Source organism: Mustela nigripes, chromosome 2 (assembly GCF_022355385.1).
Source record: "Mustela nigripes isolate SB6536 chromosome 2, MUSNIG.SB6536, whole genome shotgun sequence".
Taxonomy (NCBI): domain Eukaryota; kingdom Metazoa; phylum Chordata; class Mammalia; order Carnivora; family Mustelidae; genus Mustela; species Mustela nigripes.
In genome coordinates this window covers 169,449,491-169,467,581 of record NC_081558.1, presented here as the reverse complement: position 1 = coordinate 169,467,581, position 18,091 = coordinate 169,449,491, and the positions used below count along the sequence as shown (strand labels likewise).

The following is an 18,091-nucleotide window of genomic DNA, read 5'->3' as shown; positions in this document are numbered from 1 at the left end:
TTAAGATTAGTTTTGTGACCTAACATGTGATCTATCCTGGAGCATGTTCTGTGTGTGATTGAGAAGAATGATAATTCTGCTACTTGGTGAAATGTTCTGTACGTCGTTCATTCATTTATTCATTCTTTTATTCATTTGGTCAACAAACATGTGTCGAGTAAGTTGCAGACACTGTTCTAGATATTTGGAAGATGTCAGTGAAGAAAATAAATATATCTGTCTCATGGAACTCACTTTCTAGTTGGAGGAGATCTAAAATATGCAATAAACATGGAAAGTAAGTAATGCATAGTATTCTGGAAGTGATAAATGTGTTGACTCCTGACTCAACTACCAGAAAATCTGTTGATTAAGCAAAATAAAGTTTATTTGATCTACTGTAGTAAGGGAGACCACTACTGTGACAGAGTTTTATTAGTGTCACAAAGATAAGATCCTTAAAGGGTGTTTATCATGTTTGGGGCCTGGAATCAAGTGGTTTACGATGTATCTTTCAAAGTGGAAAATCCACTGGGATTGGAAAGAGTTTGTAACAGAATCAGTGGAAGGATTCTTGAGAAGTAAACTGTGGTTTGGTAAGTATGAACAGTCTATTGCCTGACAGGAAAGGTAATTGTCCAGATGAGTACTATCTGGTTTAGCTTGTTTGTATTTTCTGAAGCAAAGAGTGAAGCTACTATTAGATTAAAGTCTTATCTTCTGGGACAAAAATGTCCTGTGGCATGTTCATATTGGGGCTTCAGGTCTCAGTTCTCATAGGTAAAGCTCTGTGAATGCAGATGGTCTTAATTCTCAAATGCTATGAAAGAAAGAAAACAGAACATCAGATAAAATAATTGGGATGCCAGGAAGGGGGCAAATTATAGCATTAATTTTGGTGGTTACCATTGGCCTTGCAGTGAAGGTGAGTTAGGAATAAAGGCTTGTAAATGGTGAGGGAGTTAGCTAAGTTGGATATCTGGTTTACTTATCTTCTTCATTATATTTCTCTAGATTTAGGATGGTTTGAAGTTTAATCTAAGCTGAGTTCTATATTTTATAGTGGTCAAAAAATCTTTGTCCTCACTTTTTGCCAACTATTTCTAATGGAAAATGTTTTGGGTTTAAATTTTCTGTAAATTCTCTCAGTATGCAGCTTTATTCCACTTAGAGAAAGCTGGTTTAAATTTAGGTAAATAATAAGTTCAAGGAAGGGTGAGGTATTTAATTTAAATATTTGTCATAAGATCACTTTTGAAATTCTTTTCTCCTTTCATCTGACTTAATTAACTGAGGTGTGCTTTGAATCTACAAAGGACATTTTTTTAAAAAAATTTTCTAACCTGTCTTAATTTCTGTCCATTAGCAATGTCCATTAACATAACTGACCAATAACTTTTGGCTTTTTAAATAAAACACTATATTGTCCATTGTTTTCTTCACTTCCATAACTTTTTTAGACATTAGTTTCAACTTCTGCATTTTAAGAAATATTATTTCATGTTGTGGATAATTTTATTCTTTTTTTTTTTTTTAAAGATTTTATTTCTTTATTTGACAGAGAGAGAGAGAAAGCCAGTGAGAGAGGGAATACAAGCAGGGTAAGCTGGAGAGGGAGAAGCAGGCTTCCTGTGGAGCAGGGAACCCTATGTGGGGCTTGAGTCCAGGACTTTGGGATCATGACCTGAGCCAAAGGCAGATGCTTAATGACTGAGCCACCTAGGCGCCCCAGTAATTTTTATTCTTTTTCAATCTTACAGTCTTGGTGACCACTTAGCAGGAAGATTTGCATTGTCCCTCAACCGGTATCATGGGAAAATCGACCTTGAAATGGATCTATTTAATTTTATCCATAGCGAATATAAGCCAGGTGGATACTTTTTGTTATTCCCATAAGTCACTATATTCAGAAAGGAAATAATTGGGAATGAATTATTCTCATTTATAATTCAGCAAGAGATTTTTTTTTTTGAGATTTTCTTTTCCTTTTCACAATGAAGAGTAGTTGTCATAACAAAGCTAAAAACCAAACACTGCAGTCCAGTGTTAGATTATCTTTGAGCCATAAATGGACTTTTCTTTATTGAATAGAATACTGAAACATAGATGCACTCTTTCTACTAGCCATATGTTATTAAGGCACACTATGTAACACTGGGATTCTGAATGAAAGAGACAACACAAAGGTTAAATCACATCAGATGTGGGCTGAAGAAAAGAGCCTATAGTTTCATTCTTCCTGTAGTTATAACTATATAAATTTATCCACATTCAGCAGAAAGAGAATCTTATTTGTCTCCAATAGAATAGGAGTTAAAATTAGAGTAGGTAGTGATCTACTGCTGAACACACAGTGGGTAGTCATTAAATATTTGTCGAGTGATTAATTGACCTCTGTTCTTACAGTCAGAGAAACAGATGAGTGATACATCCTTCTGATTTTGTCCTTGGCTCTGTTACACGAGTTAATGCCACTTAGTTTTCCATTACCACATACTTTCCACCCTCATGTATCCTTGTGAGCCTGGGCTTGAGATCAGAGGTGAAAAAAATTTCACTTTAAACATGGAAACTTGCATTTCAGACTTTTTCAATTCTCCTTAACTACTATTTTTCTATATTTTCTCTATTTTATTGATATTACTAACTCTTTAGATTTATACTTTTTATTGCCTAGTAAAATTTTTCCTAAATCTTTTCTTCCTTTTGCCACTTATATTTGTCTTAATTCTCTATACATAACTACCACTGATTGGAACCTTTCTAAGACCTACAGTAGTTCTACCATCACTTGGATTTTCCAGATAAGGAAGCTGGTGTAAAAGATGGAAAGGAGGTTGTCTAGGTTTGTAAACATAGCTATTATTTCTACAAATACTCTTTATGTTGGAAGACTTGACCTGAGTTGACACTGCTGATAGAATTGTCCGTATTCATTCATTTACTAACCACATTGTCTTCAAGCTCCTCACGGACAGTGATTCATTTCATGGGGGACTTAGATATCACTGGAGAACTATTCTTTATTTCATTCCTCTTTGGTGGCTTAATCCAATTTCTCCTTTTTGATCAAGAGGCATATCTTCCATTAGAAAACAAGTATCAATAAGCTTCAATATATTGAAAACAAATATCAATAATTTATCAATGATACTTGATAGACAAGTATCAATAATATCCTCAAGATTCGTACAACCCACAGCTAGTAGAAAACTCGGAATCCTTACTTAGTGACTACTAAGAAATTGTCTGAATTGAGTATTTTAGCAGCTAAGCTAGATGACTATGCTTGTAGCCAAAAATAAGAATAATCTAAATCTTACACATGCTTGTCATGGTATAATCTTTCTCTAAAGGATATGGCAACACAGACATCATCCCAGTCAATACCCATTAGTAAAATGATTGGGTAGAATCTGTGTCATGTTACTAGCTAATTCTATATAAGCCTTCTGCAGCAAAGAGGCTCAAATAAGAGAATTCATCAGGGTTATCTAAGAAATAAAGACTGTGATTTGGTTGCTTGTGTATGCCACCAAAAAAGGAACAACTACAAAATTCAATATAATTCAAACTATTTGTTAGTTTTAAATAAAATTTATCATTTTACAAATTCCTTGACCAATTATTTCAGCAAGTAAATTGTTGCCATGCATCATGGAAAATAAGATTAATACTTTTACAAGTCACATTTCTCATATTTACTTGTACTCTATTTTTCCACTAATTTCCTTGTTCAACCTAATTTACCCTTGTGCCTGTGGGGAAAGTCTAATGTACATTTCATTGAGAAGCCATTGTAAACTTCTCTTGACATTAAATTGCTTACAAAAATACAAATGCCGTGTATTCAAGTTTGGTATGGCTATAAGTTGAACCCTATAATTCTGCTAAACTTCTTATTAGGAATTTTACAGTAAGAAGTATTTACTAAAAAATAAACAAAATATATTTTCATGTCAGAGATAGATTTTATACTTACCATGGTTAAGAGACAATGAATAATAAATATGTGGGCAGAAATAACATTACTCATTTGCAGTTAAGATATCTAACCATTGTGAATTGTGTCTACCCTTATTGCAGATTGCTCCTCAAGATCCCTGAGTTTCAGGTCATCTGGGCCACGTGGGGCAAAATGATAAGTAAAAGTAGGTGAATTTGCCTTGACAAAAAATTCTTCCTTCTCTTGCTTTTGGTAGAGGTTCTGTTTTCATTACTCCTTTAAGCTCCTTCATTCAGTTCTTGTTTTTACACTTTAATGTGAATTAAGTTCTTATATGCCTTTTCTGGTGTGGTTTCATTTTGATTCTCTTCTCTGAAATGTGTTATTAGAGACTTTACAGTTCCAGGAAGCATAAGATTCTGATCTAGTTTCTGTTATGTAGACTGATATATTTAAGTATGCACTTCCAACTTTTTCTAAGTTCTTTAGAAGGAATATAGCATTAGCTGCAGTCTCTCTCCTAAGATCCTCTTCTCATTCCAGATTACACTATGACTAGATGCATATTTATTTGTTTTAAATTAGAAGAATATAGCAGTTTCCTGTAGATCATCACTGCAATAATTGTTTTTCTTATCCCTCTTCACATTTCTCCTTAAAATAAATAGGCTTTTCCATTTCTAAACTTGGTCTCCTTTTTGTTACATTTTCACAAATCTATTATTTTAAACATTCTTTCAGTGACACACCATAGTTTCTAAAGAAAAAATAGCCTGCGTAAACAGGTGAACTTAATTAATTTCTTGATGGTCAGCAGCACATTAGCAAATATTGATAAAACCCATAATAGTTTTATTTTAAAGGAAGGACATAATATATCAAAAATAAATATCAGTATAGATAAAAATAAAGATACCTTTGAACAATGACAAATTTAAGTTAGAAAAAAAAAGCACTGAGTCTTAAATGTTTTTCTGTCTTCTCAAATGATAATTAACATGGCATTATTAGTTATGAGGGCTCAGAAATTTGGAAAAAAAATGCTATTTCTTCTCAGTGCTTTAATTAGAAGAGGCAAATCAGATAAGCACTTCACTGAAATACAGTGAAGTTCTCTTCCTTCCGAAATGCTTCTGTGGTGGTGCCCACTTTGGTTTCTTCACAGCCTTTCAGGCTCCACCCTCAAGCATGGTTTTGTTTCTCTGATCATTAATATTGACATAAAACTGTCAATACACAAGATAACTTCTATAAATAGGATTAATGTATTGTCAAAAATTAAAGAAGATAAAATCCTACATACAGCGGCAGTCTTCAATTTACCTAGCCTTTCTCTGCTTCTTCTCTCTCCAGTTTTACACACACACACACACACACACACACACAGTGTCACACCAAGGAGACCCTGAGAATATGGTAAAGCTCTAATTTCATTGTAAACTGGGGAGGTGATAACCAGAGTTTAACCAAGAAGCAGGCTTTGGATAATTTGTAAAGGTTCCTGGAAGGGAAGGGGCACTACTTTCGTGCCATAGCTCTTAAGCAGATTTTTGAGAATGTGTTCATGCCATATCCATCCTCATTGCAGAGGTCTGCCTTGACTTATCTTGAGAACCACTGAAGTTCTGAAGCTCTGCTTATTTTGGGGGACTCAGTTTCCTTTGGGTTTTCTCCTCCCAACTTGCACGAACCCACCGTTCTATCCAATATTCCCAGTTTATATAGTATATTCCTCACACACTTTCTCTATGTAGTTGTCACACCCTTGATATTTACTCACTTTTCAATCTTCCGGTCTCTGCTCACCTAGCTTCTCTACTGGTGAACTCACTGGATCTTGCCACTTGTAGAATTCAGATGATTCACCCCATTTCCTCAGGTTGTTCAAACCCTAGATACCATGCCTCTCTTCCCAGATAAACCATATCCTAATTCCTTGCTTGGTAAGCATGTGGTAATAAGGAAAGAATTTATGAAGCTCCATTCTATCTATTCTACTTTGGCTGAGACTTTGCTATGACTCACCTTCCTTATCTTTTGACTGAGGGTGCAGTCACTGAACCATTCTTGCTGGGAAACTCATCTGGAACATGTGTCCTTTTTCTGATTACTGGGACTTTCATATAACTCTTACATCACAGTTCCCTCCGACAGAGAATAGGTCTGTTATGCCTGATTTACTGAAGGCAGGATCGCTTTTTGTGCATCCATTTATAATCCTGGGCTTCTGGAAGATTGCCATTTCATGTTTTACACTAAAATCCTGCATCTTCCCCAAAGATCCTTTTAAGCCTGGGAGCCTCACTTCTGTCCTGGGGTAGAAGGTCAGCTCTTAACATCCAGCAACCTGTCCTGATGTCTATTGTCAATGAGGATTTTAGGGTATCACTACCACTTGGGTTCTCTCATTGCTGTTTTTCACCTGCCTCTTGGCATATTTTATACCCCTTAGAAATTGAAGGCTTGTTAATTACCCAGTTGTGCTTACAACTGCATGATTCCTTGGCCACTGTGTTTTGCCTTCCCAGACTCTGAAAGCTTATTTCCATGCCTGTCCAGTTCTGTAGGTTTTATGTCAGGTTCCACTACCATCATTTCTCACTTGACTGTCGTATTGTAAGTAAACAACTATACCATGCCAATTAGGCCTTAGAGATGAGAATATATGTCTTACTTCATATGCTGAGACACCGTTCATATTTCATAGCAACTCAAATGTAGTGCTGATATAGAGACAATCTTTTTTTTTGAAATTTACCACAGAACAGAATCATTGAAAAAGCTCACTTTCCTCTTCCCTACTGCTGTCGTTTTGTCCTCTTCCTAGTCCATATATCTATTCTTTCACCAAGTCACCACTCTCTGATAATGCCCATTGTCTGCGTATCAATAGCTACCATTCTTCACCAAAGTCAGAGATGTGTAGCTCCTTGGTAGGCAAAGGCTCGTACTATCTTTGGAATGAAATTTGATTCAGGAGGATCTTTAGCCTTCATTCCAAATGGGAGAACTAGACACTGGGTTTGCTCCCATATCTTGACAGTTGTAGCTGAATGGATAAAGATGAATGCATAAAGATGTGGTGTCCGTGTGTGTATGTGTATGCATGTATATGATGGACTATTATTTAGCCATAAAAAGATTTTGACATTTGTGACAATGTGGATGGACCTAGAGAGTATTATGTTAGATGAAATAAGTTAGATAGAAAAAGACAAAGACCATGCGATTTCACTTACATGTGGAATCTAAAAAACAAAACAAATGAATAAACAAAGAAAAAAGAGTCAAGCCTATAAATACGGAGAAAAAAAACAATAGTTGTCAAAGGGAAAGGAGATAGGAGATGAGCAAAAAGGGTGAAGGGGAATGAGAAATACAGGCTTCCCGTTATAGAATGAGAAAGTCATGAGAATAAAAGGTCCAGCATAGGGAATATAGTCAGTGGCATTATCATAGCGTTGTATGATGACAGGAGGCAGCTACATTTGTGGTGAGCACAGTACAACATGGAGACTCATCAGATCACTATACTGTACGCCTGAAACCAATGTAACATTGTGCATCAACTATACTCAAAAAAAACAAACAAAAGAAAACGAAACATAAATAAAACAGGAGAATTGTTCATCTCTTCCTGAGCATTGTCTCAAACTATCTCGTTACTAAGCTGTTGTTCCTTAAACTTATGTCCATAGTCTTATATTTTTAGCTAAGTTGCTGCATAAGTTGGAGGAAAGATATCCCAAAAAAGAAAAGCTTTCTGGAGGAATATAGCAGTCTCCTATTCAAAATGCCCTGAGAATATGCTGGAAGAAGGGATTGGAATGTCAACCTACTGACTGCTTCCTTCTTTTGTACAAAAAATATTATTTTTCACAATTTCAAAAAATTAATAAAAATTACCTCATGTGCATGTATTATATTGACAGTCTGCAATGTGTTTCAATTAGCACAAATTATTATGTATAGATTATATATACATATATGATAATTATGTTTATTTACATTATTTATAATATCATAAGTAAATCTCAATATTACAGAAGGATAAAGATAGGAAACTTTGTAAAACCTAATATTATTGAAATCTGGTACCTGAAAATATAAAAATATATCTTAAATTGATAGAGAAGCAAACATGTTAGAATTAATATGAAATTAGAAGCTTGATCCTCTGCTTACAATGACTATGCATATATTGCCACCATAATGGGTTCTAAGTCATGGTTGGATTTTATAAAACTGAGCATTTGTGGGACTCGTGTGTTGATGACACCTAGATATATCTGCGAATTATGTTTTATTATGAGTTGTTTCTATTCTCTGCCCCATTATACCTACTATCCATTATCTTCTAAAAGCACATTCAGGAAAATTCAATCTTAATTAATTTTTGTGTAAATTAAGTGACTGTTGAGGAAATACAAAATGAATTCACATATCATATATTTAGCATGATGAATTAAAGTTATAGAGTTTACTAATTTATCAATATATTAGAAGCTATAAAATTAATTTTCTAGAATTTTTCAATGTATTAATATATTAGGAGTTGTGAGATTAAAAATGTTTAATGGTGGCTGCAATTTGTCAAGTGTTTACCATGTATTAGGTATTTTATCTGAATGATCTTGGTTCATACCAGAACCACACTATAAGGCAGACAATTATTTTATAGATGAAGAAACCAAGATTTAGAGAGAGTGAAGATCATAACTAGATCACTGAGATATGGAGGAAAGGACCTGGGACTTTGCCAGACTTGTATTTTAACATCATTTTTTCACATTACTTACATCATTACCTCAAACACTCCAGACAGAGAACCAAGGAATAAGGCTCATGGCCATTATTAACATTGAGGACATCTACACATCACCATTTCGGTATGGAAATATGCAAACAAAATCCAGTCCTGATTGAGTATTTGGTGAAGGTGAGTTATGATTCAATGCCAATATCAAGTAGGTGAAATGAGAGTGTTTGAAGCTATGTAAAGGTATGAGGCAGAATAGTTCTTGACATTCTACACTAGATATTTATACAAGTTCAGCTCCAGATCGACATGTCAGCTGAGAATAGCACAGCTCATGTGGAGCTGCTCTGTTAGAAGCAGTAGGAACTATACCTCATCAGCCATTGGAAGCAAACAGAGTGGGAAGCACAAGAATGGGTCTGTCAGATGACCACACACCCCACCCCAGGGGAGTCTAAGATAAAGACCAGTAAATGGAGGAAACACAATGACTACTAATGTCTTTACCATTATCAAGGCCATTAAAGAGATGCAAAAAGCACAACAACTAACCACATTCATAAATAGTAAACTAGCCTTGGAGAAGGCAGTAAGAACTTGGTCTCATAAGTAACTAGATGTATGTTAATTTAATTTTATTGGAAGGAGAAGTAGACAAATATAAAACATTAATCACCATCTCAGGAGTGATTTATTTTGCGTTGATGCCTGCAGAGCGAGGGAAAGCTGTTTGCTTTTGGTAGTCTTCCAGCTCCTGCTTCCTTCTTGATCATCAAGGGGCTGCATTCATGCATCTTCCATATGTCAATAGTAGATTAGCCCTGATGTGGCCATCCTCTGCTTTTGTGTGTGCAGCCAGAATCCACTGACTTTCATGGGCAGATGGTGGTGATCTTGGTATTTGTGATAAAACTTTATCACAAGCAGTATGATGCAAGGACTGTGCCAGATGCTTAAGTTATTATTTCTCCTCATTGCACATGAAGGTTCCCCTTTCTTACTTACTTTCCTCCTCCAGCTTTGATGAGATATAATCGACATGTAACATTACATAAGTTTAAGGTGTACAACATGGTGATTTGATATACATATAAATTGTGAGATGTTTACCACAATAAGGTTGGTTAATATATCCATCAGTCCACAGAGTTACTATGTTTTTTTGTTTGTTTGTTAAGAACTTTTAAAGTTCTATTTAAGATCTATTTTAAGATCCATTAGCAACTTTCAAGTATATAATATGGTATTGTTAATTATATTTACCATGTTGTATATTAGATCCCCAAAACCTAGTCATCTTATAACTGGAAGTTTGAACCCTTTGACCATCTTCACCCATCTCCCCATCCTCAACCCCCTCCTCCTGGCAACCACCAAATCCAACTTCTGTTTCTATGAACTTGATTTTGTATGTGTATGAGTGTGTGTGTTTTAGGTTCCACATATAAGTGAGAGCATATAGTAGCTGTCTTTGTCTTACTTTACATAATGCTCTCTAAGTTCACGCAGGCTGTTATAAATGGCAAGATTTTCTACTTTTTTATTATTCAATAATATTTCATTATATATATAATTATATATAATTCATTAAAATTTTTTTTTTTAATTTATTTGACAGAGATCACAAGCAGGCAGAGAGGCAGGCATAGAGAGAGGGAAGCAGGCTCCCTGCCGAGCAGAGAGCCCAGGTGGGGCTCAATCCCAGGACCCTGGGACCATGGCCTGAGCCGAAAGCAGAGGCTTTAACCCACTGAGCCACCCAGGTGCCCCTATATAATTCATTTTTATTGTTGAACAATATTTCATTATACATGATTATATCTGTATCTATCTATCTCTAAAGTTCATCCACTGATGTACACTTAGATTGTTTTCATATCATGGCTATTATGAATAATGTTGCAATGAACATGGAGGTGCAGATTTATTTTTGAGATAATAATTTCATTTTCTTTGGATATAGACCTAGAAGTGGGATTTCTGGATCATATGGTAGTTCTATTTTTAATTTTTTGAGGAACCTCCATACTCTTTCCCATAGTGTCTACACCAATTTACATTTCCACCAAGAGAGCACAGGGGCTCCCCTTTCTTCACAACCTTGCCAGCACTTGTTCTCTCTGTCTTTTGATAATTGTCATTCTAACAGATGGGAAGTGATATCTCATTTTGATTTTGATTTGCCTTTCTTTCTATAATTATTAGGGATGTTGAGCAAATTTTTCAGTACCTGTTGGCCATTTGTGTATCTTCTTTGGAGTAACATCTTCTCAAGTCCTTCGTGAATGGGTCTCTTTCTAAGAAAATGTGGCTTTCATAAGAAATACGACTTTCTAAATTTACTGACTAAAATAGATCAGTACATATGTTGTATTCCAGTTGAGGGAATCATGTTCCCATTAAGACTGATTGAGAAATTCATTTAATATATTGATAAAATATAACTTTCATAGCTTGATTTTTAGTCTACTTGAGTCTCTCTGTGTCAAGATTTTTAGAAATAAAAGAAAACTATAAAACTTAAAACTAACTCAAGCTACCCAGGAAATGACAAGTTTACCTTAGAAAGACCAGAATGTACAGAGAACCCACTAGCAAAATCTAATATACCAAACCTGAAACCAAGAAGAGGGCTGTGGAGAGAAGCCTAGAGCTGATAGAATGCTATTAGTTTGACTTTTTCTTTTACCTGAAAATATCTGACTGCAAAGCTTAATCACAGGAAAAAAAAAAGTTTTTACAAAAGGCTAAAATAAGGTAATTGACTATCTTTAGAATTGTTTGGTCATAATTTTCAAAATGACTAACTCCAAAACACAATTTCTTCTTGTAACCTTGCTGATGCTCATGTTTCTGATAGAAAGTTATAAATTACATGAATTCTATAATGCATATATTTAAGTTTGTACAAATGAGAAAGTGGTCTCTTTAAAATTTATCAGGAGAGGGGCACCTGGGTGTCTCAGTGGGTTAAAGCCTCTGCCTTTAGCTCAGGTCATGATCCCAGGGTTCTGGGATCAGGCCCTGCATCGGGCTCTCTCTGCTCAGCATGGAGCCTGCTTCCTCCTCTCTCTCTCTGCCTGCTTCTCTGCCTACTTGTGATCTCTGTCTGTCAAATAAATAAATAAAATCTTTAAAAAAATTTATCAGGAGATTTTAACATATGTAACTATTTTATTACTGCTCAAGATCTTGTTGCAACTTTTTTTTTTTTTAAGATTTTATTTATTTTTGACAGACAGAGATCACAAGTAGGCAGAGAGGCAGGCAGAGTGAGAGAAGAGAAAGCAGGCTCCCCAAGGAGCGGAGACCCAGATGTGAGGCTCAATCCCAGGACTCTGGGATCATGACCTGAGCTGAAGGCAGAGGCTTTAACCCACAGAGCCACCCAGGCGCCCCTTGTTGCAACTTTTGTTAGGCATGTCCTTGAGGGAATTTCCTCCTAAAAACTTCAGCGAAGATTATTCTTATTTTGGTGGGTTCTGTGCTTAGGAAGAGGCTAAAAGTGATTCTGGACTAAACAGAATTGTTAGATTAAGGATCAGAATGGAACCATATAATTTATATTGATGAATGTGGTATTTTGTATAGTTTATATAATAGCTCTGAAAAAATTTCAAAATTAATTCTAATCAAGGCTTAAGTAACAACCTTCATCAAAATAAGTAGTTAGTTCTCAAATATATGAACTTTTTTGAAGGACATTGCTTGCTGGGAACTATGTTTCAGCATGTTTGTTAAAAATTCACTGACTTAAAAAATCATTCAGTTTGGCAGGAGACCAAAAGCTAGGCACTGAACTGAGAGTATCTAATTTTAACTTTCAAACTTCCCTAGCCTAGAATTAACCATCTCTTGCTCAAGGATGGAGTCTATATCCTGGATTAATTTATATTACCCTGGAGACAAGTATTAGAAAGCAATATCTTTTGTGCTTATAGTTGCTAAACCACAGCCCAAATTAAAAGTAGTATTATCAGTGTGCAAAAAATGATGCAGGATAGGGAATTACTACATGAGGGTAAGCCTTATCTTCTATAAAAATAACATGAAACACTTTTTACTTCCCAGGTAAGGTTTATTCTTATTGAAAATAAGTGAGAAAAATATTGCTATTTCCAAAATAATGCTGGAAATTGAAACACTTTAATAATAATTTTTAAAATGTCTACCCATTAAAAAATTCTAAAGTGCTTTTTAAAGGACGATAGAGTTAGACTACCCTAAACCACACAATAGCATCAAGTAACACACACAAATGAGTATTTTTATGGATAAGCTAATGCCTGCTTTGCAGAAAAATCTAGAAATGCTTAGATTCTTCACTCAAATGTATTGGGTTTCTTAAGAAATGTGTTTCATATGACCTCTGGGAACCAGTGCTCTTGGTCACACTATGGTCTTTGCTGGGATGCCCTGTTCAGCTCTGGTTTATCGTGAAGAACTCCTGTGGGCTCTCAGGCCAAAATCATCATCAGGACTTTAATATTGTTTATGGTACCCATCATGTCTTAGAGGGATTTGCTGATGCTGATGATGCTGACACCTTGCACTTTCTCATGGAGATCCAACTTGGAGAGATAAGATTTATTTTTACTCCTCCTTTTAGGATACTTCATTCTAAGATTGGATTGAGAGCCTGAAGATGGGACTGAAGAGCAATTTGAGAAGATAATTACATTGCGCAGCATCACCTCCCTGTCCTTTTCTTAGTCCAGTAGCCTTGCTAGGCTAAACCAGCAAGGTCTGCTAAACCAAATTTGTGGGCTCAACTCTCTCTTTTTAATGATCAGTTACTTTCTACCCCTAAAAGTGCTTCTGGGTGCCCTATGCAAATAATTCTTGACTGCTAAGGGCCACCGGTTATCCAGAGCAGACCTGCCCAATTCTATCGTGGGTAAAACTTACCCTGTACACTGTAAAGCCCTGACTTAGGGTTTCTGTTAATGAGCTCACTCTTTACTTGCCAGGGCTTTATGACATTGAGGTTATTTACTGTCTTTTCTGAGTTTTTCTCTAACCACGTAAGGATACAAGTTAGAAAAATTATAATAAAAATCATAACTCCCAAAATAGTAAATTGCTAACGTTTATTAAGTCCTACTAAATGCTACACATTGTTTGTTCTACATTGTGTTTTACATTGTTTATTCATTTAATCTCACAATAACCCTTTAAGATAGGTGCAATTATTTCTCTCATTTTACTGTGAGGACCCTAAGGATATAGAAGTTAAGTAACTTGCCAGAGATCATACTGACTGGATTCAGAGATTCAGTACCTGATGACTTACAAAGGAAATTTTGCCTTTGTTACATATTGTTGTCTATCCCCAATTTCAAAAACAACTAAAAGCAATTAAGGAGTATTTCTCTGACAATCAATGGTAAGCCCCAGCAAGGCAAGACCAACCTGTTGTCTCTCTCCATGCTATCTCTGACACCTAGTCTGTGCTTACAATACAATAGACAAATGAATGAATGATCTAAAAAACTCTATCATTGCTTTTTCTTACGTGACCTTTTTTTTTTTCTTCCTTGTTTTGTTTTAACTTGAGCTATAGAATTGCTGAACAGTGTCTGGATTAGAGTCATTGAAAACTCCCTGTCAATAATTTACAAAACTCTTTGTTGCCTTTACTTGCTTACAGAAGAATTGGGGCTGGTTGGTTTGAGAGTGTCTTACAGGATATCCACAACAAGACTTCTCTGAGATGCGTAATGAAGATCATTCTGAAATATGAAGTCCATATTTAGATGGGTGAGTCACTGCTTCTGTGAGGTCCTTTATTGTATACCATTTTATTAATTATTCCTCACAATAAAAAAAATTCAATAATAATCCCTGGTTCTATGTGCCAAAGCTGATAATATTGATAGACCAATGTAAGTTATATATAATGTATTCTATGCATTGACTTGCAAAACTATCAAATGCATAAATACATAAATGGCAGCCATGTGGGTATGTGGCTCCTAAATCAAACCATGGCTGTGTGGTAGGGACTACATTTCATTTTGTTCTTTGAAGTTGCTGGAAGTTGACTTGATTGTTAATCCTATATTTTTCACATTGTCATGTATCTGTCTTCGGCTTCTTGGTTCTGAGATATTATGCCAACCATATTTATTAAAGGAAGAATCAAATAGCTTCATTTCACACATTGCTTTCTTTTAAACTCTTTTTATAGCATCCAAAATTTTAAAAACATCCATTCATAAATTATTCCTATAACTGGACCTTGATCAATTCTCTTAAACTTCATGTGCCCTCTTCTCCACTTGGAAATGAAAGGATAATATTGACCACTTTTCAGAGGAACCAGGAAAAAATGATTGAGCCTTCCTTATAGAGTACTTTAAAAATATATGATTGCTCTAGATATAGAGAAAACAAATTACAAATTAAAAAAAAAATGTTTAAAAGCAGCAAGATGAAAAATCTGGAAGGCAAACAGGGACTTACTAATGCTGAATAAGGTAGAAGAACGTATTTTTGCCCATCAGTTTGACTAGTGTAAGTGGAGTCTATTTAGTTATAAAATTCTATTTAATCAGTGACAGAATCATTTCATTTTAGTGAGTGTCTAATTGTAGGGGAGCTCTGCAGAGCTATGTTGACCTCCTTCTGTTGTGCTCAGCTCAAGACCACCTTTAATGAAATGTGACAATGGAGCTGCTCCCTTGACTAAAACACTTTAATAAATAAATAAGTAGTTGGATGAGTTTGCCAGCTCGGGGGGAAAGGACAAATGGAGCTGTAAGTCCTATAAGAATAGTTTTATCATTTTAAAAACTTCTATGGATTACTTAAAATGTGCTTTTCTAATTACAATAGGTTATAATGTTTCATTTTGTTTAATAGCATTTGCTTTCATTGTGCCATTATCATAGCTAGCAAGTTGCTCTAGTATCTACCTTAGAGTATCTTTCTAGTAATGTGAAGGATAATTGAACCTATATGTGAATGTGTTTTCCGCTCCAGTCCCTAGACAGAGACTATACTAGTCAGAACCTGGAGAAGTTTCATTTGTAGCAAATTTATATTTCATAGTCCCTTAACTTACATTTCAGGCTTATTTACCAACAGTTTAATTTTGTACATTCACCCATTCTAATTGTTCTCTCTCAAAGTTTAATAATCACTTTCAGTTTTGGCAGGATAGCAATAGAGTGGTAAAATTTCCAATTTTTGCTCTTTTTGGGTAGATTCACAACATTGGTAGAGAAAATTCAAAAAGGTTTCAGTATTCTCATATGCCAAAATTTTAGGGAAACCTCTGTTATTACCTCACATCCTAGTCCTCCCTCTCTGATTTCAGAAGGCATAAACTGGGGGACCCTCACCCTCTTTCTTGCTTTGCATGGTCCCCTTGGCCTAATGACCACTTATCCTTTCCTAGGTTGATTTGAGAGTGAACAAAAATGTCATTCTAGCACGCGTCAAGCAGGGGCTCAGAACCAGTTATGTGAATGTTTTGTTTTTTCCTGTACTTTGTCTTTGCTCAGCTATTTTTTGATGTGTGCATAGGACAGTGTGGGAGTGTGTGGGAAGGAGAGTACATTTGTTGACTCTAGTAATACCATAATCACAAACAGGTAAATATCCTTCATTAATTCTCTGATAGGAAAATGGTGTTGTGGTACTGTGGAAAGAGTATGGGCTTTGCAATAAGAAATTTCTAGGTTTAAATCCCAGCTCTGAATTTATAGATAATTAGCTTTTATTTGCTTTCCAAAGGCATTAAACCCATCTGAATCTGTTTTATCGTCCACAAAATGGGAATAATCATACAAAGCTCATAGGGTTATTGTGAGTATTAAGTAAAGTATGGAATATTTCATTTTCAACAAATGTGTGTTCTCATCTACTCCTTGTACCCCACTGAGGTGGCTTAGCATAAACCACAGAACTGTGATAAACACTGGAAGCAGAACTATCAGAATATGTAAGAAAAGGAGGGTAAATCAGTTACACTAAACAAATGCCTAACTACATTTACTGTGACTAATTGTAGTATTCAGTGTTCAGATTCTTGATGGACAAGGTGACAAGATAAACACAGTAGGTTATCTTGATTGCCAGGATTTGAGAAAAGAAAATAAGACTCACCAACTTTTTTTCTGTACTAATGTTTTTAATATGAAATATTAATTACCTCTACTCTTATTCTCTATCTCAAATTTCATTAAAATTTTAATTAAAAGTTAATTACAAACTCAATGGAGAAGAGGGAACATCATCGAAGAATGGATGGATGTTTCTCTGCTACAGGTATGGCCACCTCTTTCTTAACACATAAAGGGACTCTTGTTAGGACACTCTTGTGAGGTTTGAACTGAAGATTACTTTATTATAGAAATGGTGAGAAAAGAAAAGCCAACTAAATGGAGCACCAGGAGATAAAGCTTATACATATTTTCTTTCAGTTCTGTGAATTCAGAAGGACGGGTTGGTGTTTTCCTGCCTCAGTTTCTTCATTTGGGTCTGCACCCATGCAGACCTTTTCCTACAGTTGTGCAGCTGTTTCCTACTTGGTCTAATACCAATGCTCTGTCAACACAGCTCCTGCCCTCACAACACACAGGCATCCCTCTTCCCAAAACCCACTGCCTTCATTCATCAAGTCCTTCTCACTTGAAAGGAGTGTGAAGAATTTTGATTTTTTTTAAAGCACTCACCCACAATTGGTACTACAAGAACTTTCAGTATAAAGGAAAGGTGTGATGTTTCTAAATTCCTGACAGATCACAAATCTTTGGGATTTGCCAATGAGAAATTGGAATACTCGGGAATTCTATGAATCATAAATGATCCTTAAAATATTTCCAACATTCTTCATTGTCTTTATGGGTATATAAGCAAATTATTACAAATACAAATGAAGTAAGTTTAAATTTAGTAGCATTTGTAAAGCCCTGTAGCCTATATAGTACATATTCAAACATGGTAAACACTAGTGAAGAATACTGGATTGTATTCAAATACGGTAACATTCTGAATCGTAGCAAATTGACCATCCCTCACTACATAGCATCATGTGCCAAAATTGCCAACGTAAGGATTTATTTTACTTCCTAAACTTGCTATTTCTTAGGAGATTACTCATAAGATTTGTTTAAACTATACTATGAACATAGTCATATTAATATTTACTTTATTTGCAAGCATGACTCACTGTTAGTAGCTAACAAGGCTATGAAAACACATGTACAACATGGTTATAGCCATGAACAATACTGCTGGACTAGGTCAGGAACTCCACTCCTGTTCCTGTTTGGTTCTGAAAAATGTCAACCTCAACTTTTTTTTTTTTTTTTTTAGTCTTTATTAATTTTTTATTTTTTATAAACATATATTTTTATCCCCAGGGATACAGGTCTGTGAATCACCAGGTTTACACACTT

The 18,091-nt window shown here is 35.3% G+C and overlaps 1 long non-coding RNA gene across 1 annotated transcript; it reads left to right on the top strand.

Annotated features, from left to right (window-relative positions):
• The first annotated feature begins 4,063 nt into the window (after window positions 1-4,063).
• Window positions 4,064-16,938, top strand: LOC132010223 (uncharacterized). The gene is made up of 4 exons (XR_009402200.1): window positions 4,064-4,130; window positions 13,294-13,428; window positions 14,335-14,444; window positions 16,892-16,938. It is a non-coding gene; the product is annotated as an uncharacterized LOC132010223 (long non-coding RNA).
• The last annotated feature ends 1,153 nt before the right edge of the window (window positions 16,939-18,091 follow it).